Source organism: Panthera uncia, chromosome D2 (genome assembly GCF_023721935.1).
Source record: "Panthera uncia isolate 11264 chromosome D2, Puncia_PCG_1.0, whole genome shotgun sequence".
NCBI classification, from domain to species: Eukaryota; Metazoa; Chordata; class Mammalia; order Carnivora; family Felidae; genus Panthera; species Panthera uncia.
This window is the reverse complement of record NC_064818.1, coordinates 59,395,247-59,412,644: the sequence shown is the minus strand read 5'-3', so window position 1 is coordinate 59,412,644 and position 17,398 is coordinate 59,395,247.

Here is a 17,398-nt window from a genome sequence, read left to right as displayed (position 1 = left end):
ACTAGTCAGTATTGAAAAGAATCAACTATTGGGGCACCTAACTGGCTCAGTCATTTAAGCATCTGACTTCAGCTCAGGTCATGATCTCATGGTTTATGGTTTGTGAGTTCGAGTCCTGCATCAGGCTCCCTGCTGTCAGCACTGAGCCTGCTTCGCATCCTCTGTTCTCTCTCTCCTCATCCCCTGCTCATGCTCTCTCTCTCTCTCAAAAATGAGTAAATATTTAAAAAAAATTTAAGAATCAATTTTAAAAATAAAAAGAATCAACTATTGATGAATAATTCTCAACAATTTGGATGAATCACAAGGGTATTATGTGGATCTAAAATGTTACATAATATGTGACTCCATTTGTGTAACATTCTCAAAGTGACAAAATTATAGTGATGGAGAACAAATTAGTGGTTGATGGGTTTGGGTTTGGGGAGGATGTGACTAAAAAATGTTAATATGAAGGGTTTTTGTGTGTGTGTGTGTTGATGGAACAGTTCTGTTACTCAAATCTATACATGTGAAAAAATCATAGAATGAGAGAGAAACTGAGAACCCTAGTAAAATCCAAATAGGATCTGTAGTTGAATTAATTTGCTGTGTCAATGTCATTTTCCTGGTTTTGATAATGTACTATGGTTATGTAAGATGTTATCATGGAGAGCAAGCTGGGTAAATGGTACCTGGGAACTTTCTGTACTATTTTTGCAACTTCTTGTGAGTCTTAAACTATTTCAAAGTAAGAAATAGTTCTTTGGAAAAAATATATATATAAATAGGCAAATGTTCTTTGGAGATACATGCTGAAGTATTTTGGGTTGCAGTGTCATGATTTATATAACTTACTCTCAAATGGTTTAGCAAACACACACACACACACACACACACACACACACACACAAATGGGAGATAAAACAAATGTGGCAAAGAGTTAATAGTTGGTGAATACAGATATTTATTGTATTAGTCTTGCAACTTTTCACTAAGTTTGAAAAATTTCAAAATAAAAAGTTAGGAAAATTGGTTAATATATACATGGATAGGTAGACAAAATAAGCAAAAAAGAAAGTGTCACCCAAATCTAGGATTGAAACAATGACCTTCTATCTAATGCTTTCCCAACTTCATCTAATTTAAAATCTTATCCTCCTTCCTTTATGCCTAACAATAGGAAAATCCTGCTTGTTCTGGAGTAACAGAAAAAGGTCAGAATTCATACTCTGTTGGGAGTACTGTAAGTGCTACTCTGAATCCTTGGTGTTATCCTAATCATTTAACAAATATTTACTGAATCTTGACTGTATGCTGGCTGCTAGAATTACAACAATGAATATAGAAGTGATAAAAAGTGTCACTATTCTCAGATTAAATTTTTTATAAATATACAATCATATACATTTTGTATACTGTTCTGCAGCTTTTTTTTTTATGACATTCATTGTGGCTATTTTCCCATAGCAGCTATGTAGATCTATTTACTTCTATTTACAATTCAGTGTAGTGCATGGATGTGTCATAATTTATTTAATCAGTTTCTTGTTGGACTTTTATATTGTTTTTAGTTTTTCCCTATTAAAAACACCCTAAGTTTTGGGGCACCTGGTGGCCCAGTCGGTTGGGTGTCCGACTTCGGCTCAGGTCATGATCTCATGGCTTGTGAGTTTGAGCCCCGCTTTGGGCTCTGTGCTGACAGCTCAGAGCCTGGAGCCTGCTTCGGATTCTCTGTCACTCTGTCACTCCGCCCCTCCCTCACTCATGCTCTGTCTCTCTCTCTCTCTGTCTCTCAAGAATAAATTAAAAAAAACCATTAAAAACACCCTTTTTTAACACACTTTTTAAAACTTTTTAAAAAATTTTTGGGGCGCCTGGGTGACTCAGTCGGTTAAGCGGCTGACTTCGGCTCAGGTCACGATCTCGCGGTATGTGAGTTCGAGCCCCGCGTCAGGCTCTGTGCTGACTGCTCAGAGCCTGGAGCCTGTTTCAGATTCTGTGTCTCCCTCTCTCTGACCCTCCCCCGTTCATGCTCTGCCTCTCTCTGTCTCAAAAATAAATAAATGTTAAAAAAAAATAAAAAATAAATAAAAAAAATGTTTTATTTATTTTTGAGAGAGAAACAGTGTGAGCAGGGGAGGAGCAGAGAGAGAGACACACACACAGAATCCGAAGCAGACTCCAGGCTCTGAGCTGTCAGCACAGAGCCTGACGCAGGCCTCAAACTCATGAACCGTGAGACCATGACCTGAGCTGAAGTCGGACACTCAACTGACGGAGCCACCCAAGTGCCCCCCCCCCAGTTTTGTAAAAAGAAAGAGAAATAAAATACATCACCTGAATGAAATCCAGCTTCCATCTCTGCTTTGCCTTAAGCCGTCAACCAACATTTATTGAACGCCTACTGTGTGTCCAGCTGCATGTTTGGTGCTGTTTGTGTCCGTGCAGGAGAAGACATGAGACATGGTCACTACTCCTAAGGAGCTTGCACTTAGTTGGAGAGTTATGGCTAATGTGAGGTCCTAATCTAGGGACTACCATAAGGCAGTATGTATTTGACTGCAGACCATATGTGCTAAGAACTCAGAGGGAAGCCCAATCCCTCTCTGTGTCTGGTTTTAGACTAGTTATTTTTTCAGCTAAGTATCTTTAGCCTCCACAAAAAAATGCTTGCATGAGCACATAATTAAAACAGATAAGGAGGATCATGCCCCAGACTTTCTGGAGAGGGGGAGATGTTTTTAGCAAAGACACATGAAATAACCTGACATCAGGCTAAGTCATACTCCCATTTGTCTTCTGTTCATAAAAATTAAACTATTTTTATCTACATAGAAGATAAAAATAAAGAACTATACATCCATTGGTATGGCTCAATTGGTGATGACACATCAATCTATGTGGTTATAGTTCTGCTTACAAATTTGTGTTTACATGGTTTTGCATTGCATTGTTTGACACACAGTTTTTTTTTTTTTCTTGCACTTGTTCCATATTTTTGCTTAAGGCATTTGGAGTATCTGAGTAACCATTATTATTTAAAAATAAAATCAGGGGCCCCTGGGTGGTTCAGTCGGTTAAGCATCCAACTTTGGCTCAGGTCATGATCTCGTGGTTTGTGAGTTTGAGCCCCACATTGGGCTTTCTGCTGTCAGCATGGAACCTGCTTCATATAATCTGTCTCCCTCTCTCTCTCTGTCCTTCTCCCACTTGTGCACTCTCTCTCTTTCAAAAATAAATAAATATTTAGAAAAATAAAAATAAAATCAAAACAAGTTTCTGGAAAACAAATCTGTGTTTTGGACTTAGCAATCTCTCTGTGCTTAAGCCTATCCAGAAGGTTCTGTGTACTTGGGTAATTCTCTCTCTCTCTCTCTCCCTCTCTCTCTCTCTCTCTCTCAATCTTTCCCCTTTCCAAAATTATCTGTTCATCTACCTCTTCTAAATCTGAGTGTAGGCTGGGAGTGCCTGAGTGACTCATTCAGTTGAGGGTTCAACTTTGGCTCAGGTCATGATCTCGCAGGTCATGGGTTTGAGCCCCTTGTTGGGTTGCATCGGGTTCTGCGCTGACAGCTCAGAGCCTGGAGCCTGCTTTGGATTCTGTGTCTCCCTCTCTCTCTACCCCTCCCCTGCTGAACCAGAGTGTAAGCTGAGCCAGAGTTGACAGGGCTTCACAATTAAGAGAAACAGGGAGACTTGCCTGCTTAGTTATACTTCAGGACCTTGGACAGCTTCTATCCTGTCTGGTGTGCGTGCCTACTTACTAGATTTTGTAGGATGTCAGAATGGAATCGAATTTGAGAAAACCATTTCATCCACCCCCTTCCCTTTTGCTGATGCCCAGAGAAAGGATCCCAGTCAGCAAATATTTCAGGATTATTAACATCCTGGTTGTGAGAGATACAAAAGTCTTAGAGGGCTTTCTTTCCTCCAGCATTACCTGTACCTACATGTCTGCTGATGCCTAAAAAAATCCTTCAGTTCAACTCAGCAAACTTAAGTGTATCAAGCTTTTCCCTCCCTGCAAAGAGATACAGCCTAAATACAGATATACTCTGGGAAGGGGAACAAAGGGACATCAGTCTGAATGAGAAAAATAATCCCTCCTAAGGGCTGGTCTCCACAGGGACTAGAGGAAGAGAGAACAGCAGAGCATTGGAGACCCAAAAGGGGCTAGGGAGGGAAGGGCAGAATGATGTGGAGAAGAAGGCCATTCGGTGAAGTCTGCACTCTGAAAGCAGATGTGGGGAGCTTCACATTGTTCACACCAGTGTGCCCTGAGCACACAAAGGAGAAGCCTCACAATTTCCTAAGATGAGAATACAGAGACCTGTTGTTTTCTCTTCCAAATACGCATAGCAAGAGTCACTAGACCATTTTCAGGAGTTGTTTATGTAATTATTTAATATATTTTTCTTCATTGTTCCTCACAACAAACTTAGGGTTTTATTATCTCTGCTTTTCAAATGAATATACTGAGAAGTTGGGTAACTTGCCTCAAGTGACACAGGTAGAAAATGGCAGAGCTGAGTCTTGAACCCAGTTTCTTTGACTCCAAGCTGGTGGTTTTTCCATCATACTGCATCCCTAATGGAGTCTTTGTAATTTAATTTTTTTTAACGTTTATTTATTTTTGAGACAGAGAGAGACAGAGCATGAACGGGGGAGGGTCAGAGAGAGGGAGACACAGAATCTGAAACAGGCTCCAGGCTCTGAGCTGTCAGCACAGAGCCCGACGCGGGGCTCGAACTCACGGACCGTGAGATCATGACCCGAGCCGAAGTCGGCCGCTTAACCGACTGAGCCACCCAGGCGCCCCTAATGGAGTCTTTTTGTGTGTATGGTAAAACATACGTAACATGGATTTTACTATTTCTTTTTTAAATTTTTTTATTAAAAAATTTTTTTTAGCATTCATTTTTTGAGAGGCAGAGAGAAACAGTATGAGTGGGAAAAGGACAGAGAGAGAGAGAGGGAGACACAGAATCCAAAGCAGGCTTCAGGCTCTGAGCTGTCAGCATAGAGCCTGATGTGGGGCTCGAACTCATGAACAGTGAGATCATGACCTGAGCCGAAGTCAGACACTTAACCAACTGAGCCACCCAGGTGCCCCATTTAAGAAAAAAATTTTTTTATGTTTATCTGTTTTTGAGAGACAGAGCACGAGTGGGGGAGGGGCAGAGAGAGAGGGAAACAAAATCTGAAGCAGGCTCCAGGCTCTGAGCTGTCAGCACACAGCTGATGCAGGACTTGAAATCATGAGCCATGAGATCATGATCTGAGCTAAAGTTGGACACTTAACCAACTGAGCCATCCAGGCACCCTGAATTTTACTATTTCAGTGATTTTAAAATGTACATTTCAGTGGTGTTAAGTACATTCATAATGTTGTATTAGCATCACCACTAGATACTGGCCACTATTTCTAAAACTTTTTCATCATTCCAAATAGAAATTTTCTAACCATTAAGTAATAACTCTCCAATTTGCCCAGACCCCAGCCCTTGGTAACTCCTATACTACATTCTTTCTCTTTGATTTTGACTATTCTAGATACCTCATGTAAGTGGAATGATACAATATTTATTTTGTGTCTGAATTATTTTATTCAGGATAGTGTCTTCAAGATTCAACCATGTTGTAGCATGCATGTATTAGAACTTCATTTCTGGGGGTGCCTGTGTGGCTCAGTTGATTGAATGTCCGACTCTTGATTTCAGTTCAGGTCATGATCTCAGTTTGTGAGTATGAGCCCTGTTTTGGTCTCTGTGTTGGCAGTGTGGAGCCTGCTTGGGATTCTCTCTCTTTCCCTCTCTTTCTGCTCTCCCCTGCTCGGTCTCTCTCTCCCTCTCTCTCTCTCTCTCTCTCTCAAAATAAATAAATAAAATGTTTTTTAAAAAGAACTTCATTTCTGGGGCTGCTGGGTGGCTCAGTCAGTTAAGTATCTGACTCTTGATTTCAGCTTAGGTCATGATCTCATGGTCATGAGATCAAGCCCCCAGTCCGGTTCTATGCTGACAGGGCAGAACCTGCTTAATATCCTCTCTCCCTTCTCTCTCTGCTCCCCTGCTCATGTTTCTCTCTCTCTCTCTCTCTCTCTCTCTCTCTCAAAATAAATAAATAAATAAACTTAAAAAAATTAATTTCTCTTTATGGCCTAATAGAGTCTTATGGTTGCAAAGGACAGATTCACTCAGGCCATCAGAAGTAATGAGGGGTTATTGTAAGCAACCTTGGAGAATTAAGGAAGACAGAAATCTCAGCAAAAAGGCTAGAAGTTTAGGAATAGCCATATGGCTGGGCTTATTGTGGACTTAAATACAGTTTGGAATCTGATCAGCACAACTCTAGGGACCAAAATATCTCATTGCCCCCTTAGTGGCAGGAATTTGCTATTTTCTGATACTCAGCTACTTTGCCAACTCAGTGATATTCTGCTTCCACAGCTTCTGTATGGTCTGGCACTACCAACCACCTACTTCTTACTCTTTGAGAAGCAACATTCAGGCTTTTGTTGACTCCAGATTTCTACTAGTTTAATGACATGCTGTCTTTTTTCTGTGCCCTTCCCTTCCTGTGCCTACTATCAACTGATAAACTGTTTTCAAAAATCTCTATTTTCTGATTTGGCCTGGTTAATCTCCAATCATCTCATACCACCTCATAAGCCACTTGCCCACCTACAAATTAGCTGCCCTTGAGTCAAGTATCTTTCCCTTCTCTGATCAGTTATGGCCAGGGTGATAAGTCACAAGCTATTGAATGTTTTTTTTTTAATGTTTATTTTTGAGAGAGAGAGAGAGAAATGGAACAGAGCATGAGTTCAGGAGGGGCACAGAGAGAGAGAGAGAGAGAGAGAGAGAGAGATACAGAATGAAAAGCAGGCTCCAGGCTCTGAGCTGTCAGCACAGAGCCTGACATGGGGCTCAAACTCATAAGCTATGAGATCATGACCTGAGCTGAAGTCGGATACTTAACTGACTGAGCCACCCAGGCGCCCCTTGAGTTTTTTTTAAGTTTATTTAATCTATTTTGAGAGAAGGAGAGAGCATGTGCACATGTGTGTGCAAGCAGGGGAGGGGCAGAGAGAGAGGAGAGAGAATCCCAAGCAGGCTCTGCACTGTCAATGCAGAGCCTGACATGGGGCTCAAACCCATGAACCATGAAATCATGATCTGAGCTCAAGTCGGACACTTACCTGACTGAGCCATCCAGGCATTCCTTGAATATGGGTTTTAATGGTAAAGGCCTGCCTGTCTCAGCAGGAGTTTGGGAGCATAGCAGGCAGGTGCCCAGGGAGTCATTGACTTCATCCTTCTATGTCAGCTCTGCTATGCTCTACTATGAGGCTGTCCATTGCACATTCTATGGCCTGCATCTTCTTCTGTGACTTCACAAGTCATGGAGCAGAGGTGTATATTCTGAGTTGATGTGTACTCTACAGATACTTCTGCACATATTGTTAAAATTATACAAATAATTATCATATGGTGATATGTAGTTTGGAGTTGCTTGAAATATCCTCATCTTATTTCAAGCTGCCTACTTACAGTTTCTGAATGGGGTTGTTTCTTTCAAGACTGAAAGTCTGTTTTCAGTTCTCTTGCCAAGTCCACAGTAACAGTAAGATAGAACACAGGTGTTAGCAAATCCATGAAGTGGGTTCCACTTCCCATAAACTGTAATAAAAAAGACTGGATTATGGGGATCAGTATATTCCTAGTTCTGGGACTATGACAGAGAATCTAGTGCTCATAAATAGCACATAAATATCTCATGTCCACTTTCTTCCCACTACATTTCCCAACCTCTCTTGTAGTTAGGGTAGGGCATGTGTCTAATTCTGGCTGAAGGGTTATGAGAAGAAGTGATACATGTTCTCTATACTTTCTCTTCCTGGAAGGTATGAGTTGAGTTGGCAGAACCCACAACAGCAGACTGGATCCCTGAATCATTGTTTGGAATGGTGCTGCTCTGGGAAGTCTCTGGACTTAAAGAGGACATTTTGTGAGTAGGAAATAAACTTCTATGGGTTACACCCTAGAGACTGGGGTTTGACTATTACTGTAGCATACCCTAGAGTCACCTTGACTAGTACAGTCACTAACAGTGTGAGCTTGGGCAAGTTAGTGTCCTCAGTTTTCATCTTCCTCTTCTGAAATACAAGAGTTGCCCCTGATAATCTCAAAGGTCACCTTCTAAGATTCTCTGATTCTTTTTTTTTTTTTAATGTTTATTTATTTTTGAGAGAGAGAGAGACAGAATGCGAACAGGGGAGGTTTAGAGAGAGAGACACACACCGAATTTGAAGCAGACTTCAGGCTCTGAGCTGTCCGCACACAGCCTGACGTGGGGCTTGAACCCATGGACAGCATGATCATGACCTGAGTTGAAGTCGGACATTTGACCGACTGAGCCACCCAGGTGCCCCTAAGATTCCCAGATTCCTAATTGACCATGTCCTGTTGCAAGGTTTTCTGTCTACTTCTTCATATTCTTACTGCCATTGATGTATATTCTTTTTCACTTGGTCATTCTAAAAGTCTTCTAACTACACCCCCTGTGTCCAGGCTTATGCAGTTCATGCCTCCCACTTCCTCAGTATGGATTATGTCACCTTCTGCCTCAAAAGCCTTCACTAGTTACCCACCATCTGCTGAACAAAGACTATGTGATGTCTGATATTTGAAGTCCTTGATGATCTGTGGTTAGTTATTTGTGCAGACTGCTCTTCCCTCAACTGTACTGTAGATTCCTTGAGGTCCAGTGCCATGCATATCTGATTCACTTTATAGCCTCTTACACAGCTAATGCCTGTTGAAGTATAAAGTTATATATCTCCAAGCTAGGAATGAGGCCCTAATAAAATGATAGAAACCATCAAATGAATTTCATTGGTGTTGTTTGCCAGGAGCATACCTATGTTCTGCATAGTGGTAACATGCAGAACATGTGTATTTTAAAATGCAGAATATGTGTGCTAAAATCCATATCCAAAGTTGATTGAAGACTATCTGAAAGGCATTGTGCAGTAAGGGAGGTAAAGGAGTTACAAGGCAAGGTCCCTGCCCTCCAGGGAATGAGAGGTGGGGGAATGTATGCTGGAAGCAGTCTGCTTAGAACAGCAAAGGAGTCCTTAAAGTGGCTTCCTAAAGATAGCATAACTGGTTCTTTGGGCTGGACCTGGAAACAGCCCTTCTTCAAAGTGCTGTGATTCAGACCCCACTGGTTTCATCCCTATAGTGCCATGAGGGACCTCTGGTAGGCCCAAGACACAGGCAGAGGAGAAAAAAGGTGGAATCAGAATAGAGAAAAGAAAGAAAGAGGAAGAGAAGGAAAGCAAAGGAGAAAATAAGATTAAAGGAAGTTCATTACCCAAGAATTTAACATCTACATCCTACTTCTTAGTTCAGATAGCATTTTCACAAGAATCCTGCGAGGTGGCTATTGATATTTTTATTCTGCTGATGAGAAAAAAGAGCGAAACGTCAAGAGACTTGCTCAGGGTCACAAATTGAGGCTTCTAACTTAAAACCTTGTACTGTGTTCTCAGTTGTCTCTCTAGCAAGAGAAAGTACCGCAACTCCTATACCATGAAGTAAATTATGATAGTGATAGGTTAAGACCCAAAGGAGAGAAGCAGAAAATCATTATTAGAACACCACAGTAATAATTGCTACAAGCAAGATCTACTGATGAAGCTAATGTCAGTGGGCAAAACTTTAAGGAGAAACAGGATATTGCCATAGCTTCAAAGTATAGGCTCCAAAATATTTATTAATTATCTTTTTTTAAACATATGTCCAAAAATCCTTTGATCTTCCTTTCTCCACAATGTAAAGCTTAATTTCCCTCCCCTTACATGTAGGCTAGATTTAGTGGTATGTTTCTAATGAATATAGTTGGAATCAGGAAAGAGCCAAATAGGAACTAAATTAGTCTCTGTGAGAGCCATACAGTCTATTTTGCAACAGTTCATCTCTGCTATTGTAGCATGAAAGCTACAGCCACAGAAAATATATAAACAAATGAATGTGGCTGTGTACCAATAAAACTTTATTTACCTAACAGACCAATAAAACTTTGTTTATAAAAACAGGCACTGAGCTGGATTTGGTTTTCCAGCCATTAGTTTGCTGACCTCTGGAATAGTATATAGAAAGGAAAAAAATCATAATTCTGCAGTAGAGAAACATTGCAGATACTACCTTAACCAAGCGATCAGGTTAACATTACTAGTATTAAGTCATATTGAAATGATGTCAACAAAACAGCAGAGTAAGAAACTCCAAAAGTTCAACCCTTCATAATAGCAACAAAAAAATGTGGCAAAAACTGTCAGAGTCGACTTTTTCAGAACACTGGACACTAATAACCTATAATAAGGAAGGAGATTAAGTCAATAATGAAAAAACTCTTAACAAAAACAACAGAACCCCAGGACCAGATGCTTCCACTGGTAAATTCTATCAGATGTTTAAAGAAGAATCAGCACTAATTCTTCTCAAACTTTTTCAAAAAATTCAAGAACACTTCTTAACTCATTATATGAGGCCAGTATTGTCCTGATACCAAAGCCAAACAAAGATAACAAATTAAAAGAAAACTACAGACTAATATCCTTTATGGATACAGCTGCAAAAAAATCCTCAGTAAAATACTAGCAAACTGATCCAAGCAAGTATGATGAGAGGATCACACCTCATGACCAAGTGAGATTTACCCCAGCAATGCAATGGTGGCTCAACATGTGAAAATCAATATAATATACCCTATTAATAGAATAAAGGACAAAAACTACACATGATCATTTCAATAGATGCAGAAAAATTGTTTGACAAAATCCAACACCCTTTCATGGTAAAACACCCAACAAACTAGAAATACAAAGGAACTTTCTCAACCTGATAAAAAGCATGTACAAAAAAACCCATAGTTGGGGTGCCTGGGTGGCTCAGTTGGTTAAGCATCCGACTTCGGTTCAGGTCATGATCTCATGGTTGGTGAGTTTGAGCCCCACTTTGGGCTCTCTGCTGTCAGCACGGAGCCTGCTTTGGATCATCTGTCCCCTCAACCCTCCTCAAGCCCCCCGCCATCCCGCGCTTTGTGCCTCCCCTGCTCATTCTCTCTCTCTCCCTCTCTCTCTCTCTCTCTCTCTCTCTCAGTAAATAAACAAAAACTTAAAAAAAAAATAGTTAGCATCATATGGTGAAAGGTGGAAAGCTTTCTTCCTAAGATCAGGAAAAGACAAAGATACCCACTCTTTCCACATGTACCTAACATTGTACTGGAAGTTCTAGCCAAGGAATTAGGCAAGAAACAAAAGTTAAAACTTCTTCAGATTAGAAAGAAGAAGTAAAACTATTCCTATTCACAGATGACATGATTTTATATAGAGAAAAACCTAAAGAATCCACAAAAACATATTCAAGTTAAACAAATTCAGCAAGGTTGCAGGATACAAGATCAGTGTATACCCAAATCAATTGTATTTCTAAAAACTAGCAATTAAAAAGCTGAAAATTAAAATTTAAACATTCTACTCATGGGGTGCCTGGCTGGCTCAGTCAGTAGAGAGTGTGACCCTTGATCTGAGGGTTGTGAGTTCAAGCCCCATGTTAGGCATGGAGCCTACTTAAAGATAAAGATTTAAAAAATAAGCAAAACAAAAATTCCACTTATAATGTATTAAAAAGAATAAATACTTAGAAATAAATTTAACAAAAGAAATTTTAAAATCTCAGCTGCCTCTTTACGGCTGGACATGGACCAACTGATTCTAAAATTCATATGGCATTGCAAGGGACCCTGAATAGCCAAACTGATCCTAAAAAAAAGAAGAACAAAGTTGGAGGACCCACAGTTCTTGATTTCAAAACTTAATTACAAAGTTATACTAATTCAAATAGTGTTGGGCTGGCATAGGATAGACTTATAAATCAATGGGATTTAAGGGTACAGAAATAATCCTGTACATTTTAGCTCACTTGATTTTTGACAAGGATGCCAAGAGCATTCAATGGGGAAAGAATGGTCTTTTCAACAAATGATTTGGGGACATGTGGATAGATGCATGCAAAAGAATGAAGTTGACCCTGTATTAATCTGCTAGCGTTGCCATAGTACTATGCACCGGATGGCTTACATGACAGAAATTAATTTTCTCACACTTCTGGAGGTTAAAAGTCTAAGATCAAGGTGTTGGCAGAGTCAATTTCTTCAGAAGCCTCTCTCCTTTGGTTGTAGATGGCAATGTTTTCATGTGGTCTTTCATCTGTGCCTGCCTATGTCCTTGTCTCCTCTTCTTACAAGGAGACCAGTCATACTGGATTAGGACCCCCAGCAAAGACCACATTTCACCTTCATTACCTCTTGAAGACCGTATCTCCAAATACAGTCACATTCTCAGGTACTGGACAGTAGGACTCCAACACATGAATTTTGGAGCACACACTTCAGCATGCGACAGTGACCTTGGGAGTCCAGCTCAGAGCATTACAGAGAATCAGAGGAGCAAGCTCTCCGCAGGGAGAGGCAGGATGTTTCAGGTTGTGCGTGGAGGGTTTTCATCAGCTGCACACATGGCAGTGAGAGAGGCAGCAGCTCCTGAAACAGGTTCTCTGGTGAATGGAAATGTGTTTCAGTTCTCTGTTCTTAAAGTACTCAGAAACAATATTGGCTGCTTTGGTTTGCATAAAACTGGGCATGTTGGACAACTTAAGGGGAGAAATGGATATTGGGCTTTCTGCTAATCTAGCATATTAGGTGACCAAGCTGATTTTCTTTTGAAAAGTAGAAGACATGTGGCTGTATTTGACCCCTAGACTGGCGGTTCTGGTTGTTTCAGGTTGTGCTGGTCAGATAAATTAAAACTGGGCCTCTGAGGAACAGTTGTTTCATATCTTGTCATGACAGGCACCCCCTACTTTTCCAAAGTTCGCATCATACCACTTGCTTTTATGAAAGACCTGCATTAATACCTGTTTTCTCTAACCAAAAGGAATCCAAAGAGGATTTATGCGAAAAGTGAAAATACTGTTCTGGGTTTGTTTTGCAGTGAGCCCTTAGAGAGGCAATGTGCACACTGAGCAGCAAGAGTGGCCCCACCACACTCCTTCCCCGGCAGCTACACTCAGCGTCTCAGCATACAGCTATGTCTGCGAGCATCTGTGCTTTACTGCAGTTTGTTTTGTGCATCTGTTGGCAAGATGTGTCTTTTTTTTTTTTTTTTTTTTTAAGATGTGTCTTAAGGTATCAGAAAAGCCATGGGGCACCTGGGTGGCTCAGTCAATTAAGCATCCGACTTTCTTTGGAGAGCAGGACTAGGATAGTGGAAAACAGGAATCCTAAAGTGACTAGAAGAACCCCTATCCTTCAGAGAAGGCTGTCTCTGCACACACCTACACCCACACCATGTATCTTAGTATTTTGTAAAACAGGACCACACCCTATTCCTGCTCATCACAGATAATGTGACTTTCTTCATCATTTGAGACAATTTGTTTCTCAGCCTTTCCAGTATTGTTACTGCTTCTCAGTCCCCACAGGCAGACACATGCTGAGTGTTCTGTAATGGATATTTAGTGATCTATCATTTTTATTGCTCAAGTAAATTCATTTTTAAGAAATTCATTAGGATACAGGGCGCATGGGTGGTTCAGTCAGTTAAGCATCCGACTTAGGCTCAGGTCATGATCTCACGGTCTGTGAGTTCGGTCAGGCTCTGTGCTGACAGCTCAGAGCCTGGAGCCTGCTTCAGATTCTGTGTCTCCCTCTTTCTCTGCCCCTCCCCTGCTCACATTCTGTCTGTCTGTCTGTCTGTCTGTCTGTTTGTCTCTCTTTCAAAAATAAATAAACATCGGGGCACCTGGGTGACTCAGTCAGTTAAGTGTCTGACTTCAGCTCAGGTCATGATCTCACGGTCTGTGAGCTCAAGCCCCATGTTGGGCTCTGTGCTGACAGCTCAGAGCCTGGAGTCTGCTTCAGATTCTGTGTCTCCCTCTCTCTGCCCCTACCCTGCTCACGCTCTGTCTCTCTCTTTCTCTCAAGAATAAATAAACATTAAAATAATAAATAAATAAATAAACATTTAAAAATTAAAAAAGAAATTAATTAGGATAAATTATTCCTGCTCTAGGAGCTTGTGATTAATGACTTGGTGCTTTTAAAATGTTTCCTAGACATGTAGGCAGTGTCAGGACCTAATTTGAAGGCTTTTTTACCCCCTCTGTGTCCTCATGTAGGGGAATGTATTCTCTCTCTCTCTCATAAAAAATAGATTTAAAGTAATAGGTAGATTATAGCAACTCCTTCAGAGATTCTCTCAAAATTAAGGCTCTTGTGATAATTAGAGAAAGAAGTCTCAGAGCTTCCATTCAACCTTGTGAAAAGAACAAAGGTTTGTTTTTTCTCCCAATTTTTTGTTATAATTCTGTATTCTTTTTAAAAATTTAACTTTTATCTCATACTTTTCTTTTTTTATGTTTATTTATTTATTTTTGAGAGAGAGAGAGAGAGAGAGAGAGCAAGAGCAAGAGATTGTGACAGGGGAGGGGCAGAGGGAGAAGGAGATGGAGAATCTCAAGCAGGCTTTGCACAGCCAGCACAGAGCCCAATGCTGGGCTCAGTCTCACAAACCATGAGATCATGACCTGAGCTGAAATCAATAGTCAGACACTTAACTGAACCACCCAGGCATCCCATCTCATATTTTTCATGTTGATAAACAGTCTTCAAATATTTTTAAAATTATTATTCACAATTTTTACTTTTTTTAGGAATCTCTATACCCATGGGGCTCACATGAACCCGAGATCAAGAGTCACATGCTTTTCTGACTGAGCCTGCCAGGTGCGCCATAAAAATGTTTTACTTTTAATAGCTGTATTATAGCCCACCAAATTGACATAATTTACTTAGTCATTACTCAATAGCTAGACATTTAAGTTTTTTGTTCCCCATTTTACCATTGTAAAAACATTGCAATGAGTATTTTTTTCAATTTTTTTCTTCTTTACATTTATTAAGGCAGATTCCCAGAAGCAGGATCATTATGTTAAGATACACAAACATATTTTGCAAAACTATTTTTTAAAATGGTTGTGCCAATGTATTACTTGGAAATTTCTTAGTATATTTATTTTACTATACACTCACCAACATGGAGCATTACAATTTTAAAACTTTGTTAACTAAAAAGTATATATATATTAGTAAAAAAAGTATATATGTATATGTATATATGTATATATATATATATATATATTCATTCTAGTTTAATATATACATATATTTCCTGACTTTTTATTTTGAAGTATTTCAAATCTTTAGGCAACTTTGAGTAATACAATGAATACTAGATGCCCTTTCCTTAGATTGAATTGTTAACATTTTGCCATAATTGCTTTCACTCTCCATACAGATAATATGTGCATACATAAAGCTTTTCCTAAACCATTTGAATTAGTTGTGGGCATCATGACACTTCACTCCTAAATACTTTAGCAAGTATCTCCTAAGGACATGCATGTTCTCATACGTAGCCACAACATAATTATCATTCTTGGAAAATTTAACATGGATACATGTTCTAATACATATATATATATATATATATATATATATATATATATATATACACACACACACACACACTCACATATTATATATATATATACACATATATAAGTTATATATATGTGTATATATATATACACATATGTGTTCATGTTCAAATTTCCCAATTGTCTTTTTAGCGGTTTTTGTTTTTTGTTTTTGGATCATACACTGCATTTGATCTATCTCTTTGATCTCTCTTAATCCATAACAGTTTTCCAGTCTTTGTGTGTGTGTGTGTGCGTGTGCGGGTTTTTGTTTTTAAGTAGGGCCATGCTGGGCATAAAGCTTGAACTCACGACCCTAAGATCAAGACCTGCACTGGGATCAAGAGTTGGGTAAATAACAAACTGAGCCACCCAGGTGTCCCTTTCTTTGGTATTTTTTACATTGATACTTTGAAGCATCCAGGCCAGTTGTGTTTTGTTTGTTTGTTTTTTCAGCCCAGTTGTTTTATTTTTGTCTAACTCTTTTTTCATGTTTAGATTCAAGTTAGACACCTTGGGCAGTAACATGATGTAGCCAATATTATGTCCTTCCTAGTGCATCACATTTGGAGACTAGTGGTTATTAGATGGTCTTGTCATGTTAAAGTTTTATTTTTGTGACAGTTTTGACATACAATTATTATTTCCTAGGAAGGACAACACCTTCCAAACTACTGCCTGACAGGAATCAGGCTGTTTCTAAAGGAAGGGGAGAAGGAAGAAACACCAGTTGAGCACTTACTCTATTCCAGGGAGTTTGCCAAAGGTGTTTACAGAAGGCTTTTTCTCCCCTCTGTTTCCTCATTTAGGGGAATGTGTTCGCTCTTTCTCTCTCTTTCTCTGTCTCATAAACATAGATTTAAAATAATAGGTAGATTATAGCAACACCTTCAGAGATTCTCTCAAAATTAAGGCTCTTGTGATAATTAGAGAAATAAGTCTCAGAGCTTCCATTCAACCTTGTGAAAAGAACAAAGGTTTATTTTTCCTCCTAATTGTTTGTTATAACCCAGGTGTTATTATCTACATTTCACACTTAAAGACTCTAAGGCTTAACGAGGCCAATTAACAACTTAAAGTTCCAGAAACTGGTGGAGCTGAAGTTTAATACAGGTTAGTCTTAATTTAAATCTCATGTTTATTCCACATACCATGCTTTCTTAAATCTATGTCCAGAATGAGATGGAGTATCCTCCTATAGACCCATCCAGCATGGGGTAGAGAATGGATGGCAAATACAAAGCTTGTGTGTCACCATTCTCCATTCCTTACACATGACAGACATTACTAATCAAATTCACCACTTAACCCTCTAAGCCCCGGTGTTCTGAATTCCTTCCCAAGTTACAATGCCAGGCAGGTGCTGATCATTGAGAAGAGTTGGCACGGGAGACGGAATTTATTCTGTGGATTTGTAATTAGGCACACATGGGCTCAAACCCATACTCTACCACTTAGTAGCCATGTGACTTTAACCAAGTTAGTTAACCTTTCTGAGGCTCAGTTTTTTTCTCTACAAATTGAAATATGTAATTGGCAGTAGAGTTGCATTAGAATTATCATGAGGCTTGGAGCGCCTGGGTGGCTCAGTCGGTTGAGTGTCCGACTTCGGCTCAGGTGACAATCTCGCGGTCCGTGAGTTCGAGCCCCGCGTCGGGCTCTGGGCTGATGGCTCAGAGCCTGGAGCCTACTTCCGATTCTGTGTCTCCCTCTCTCTCTGCCCCTCCCCCGTTCATGCTCTGTCTCTCTCTGTCTCAAAAATAAATAAACGTTAAAAAAAAATTAAAAAAAAAAAAGAATTATCATGAGGATTG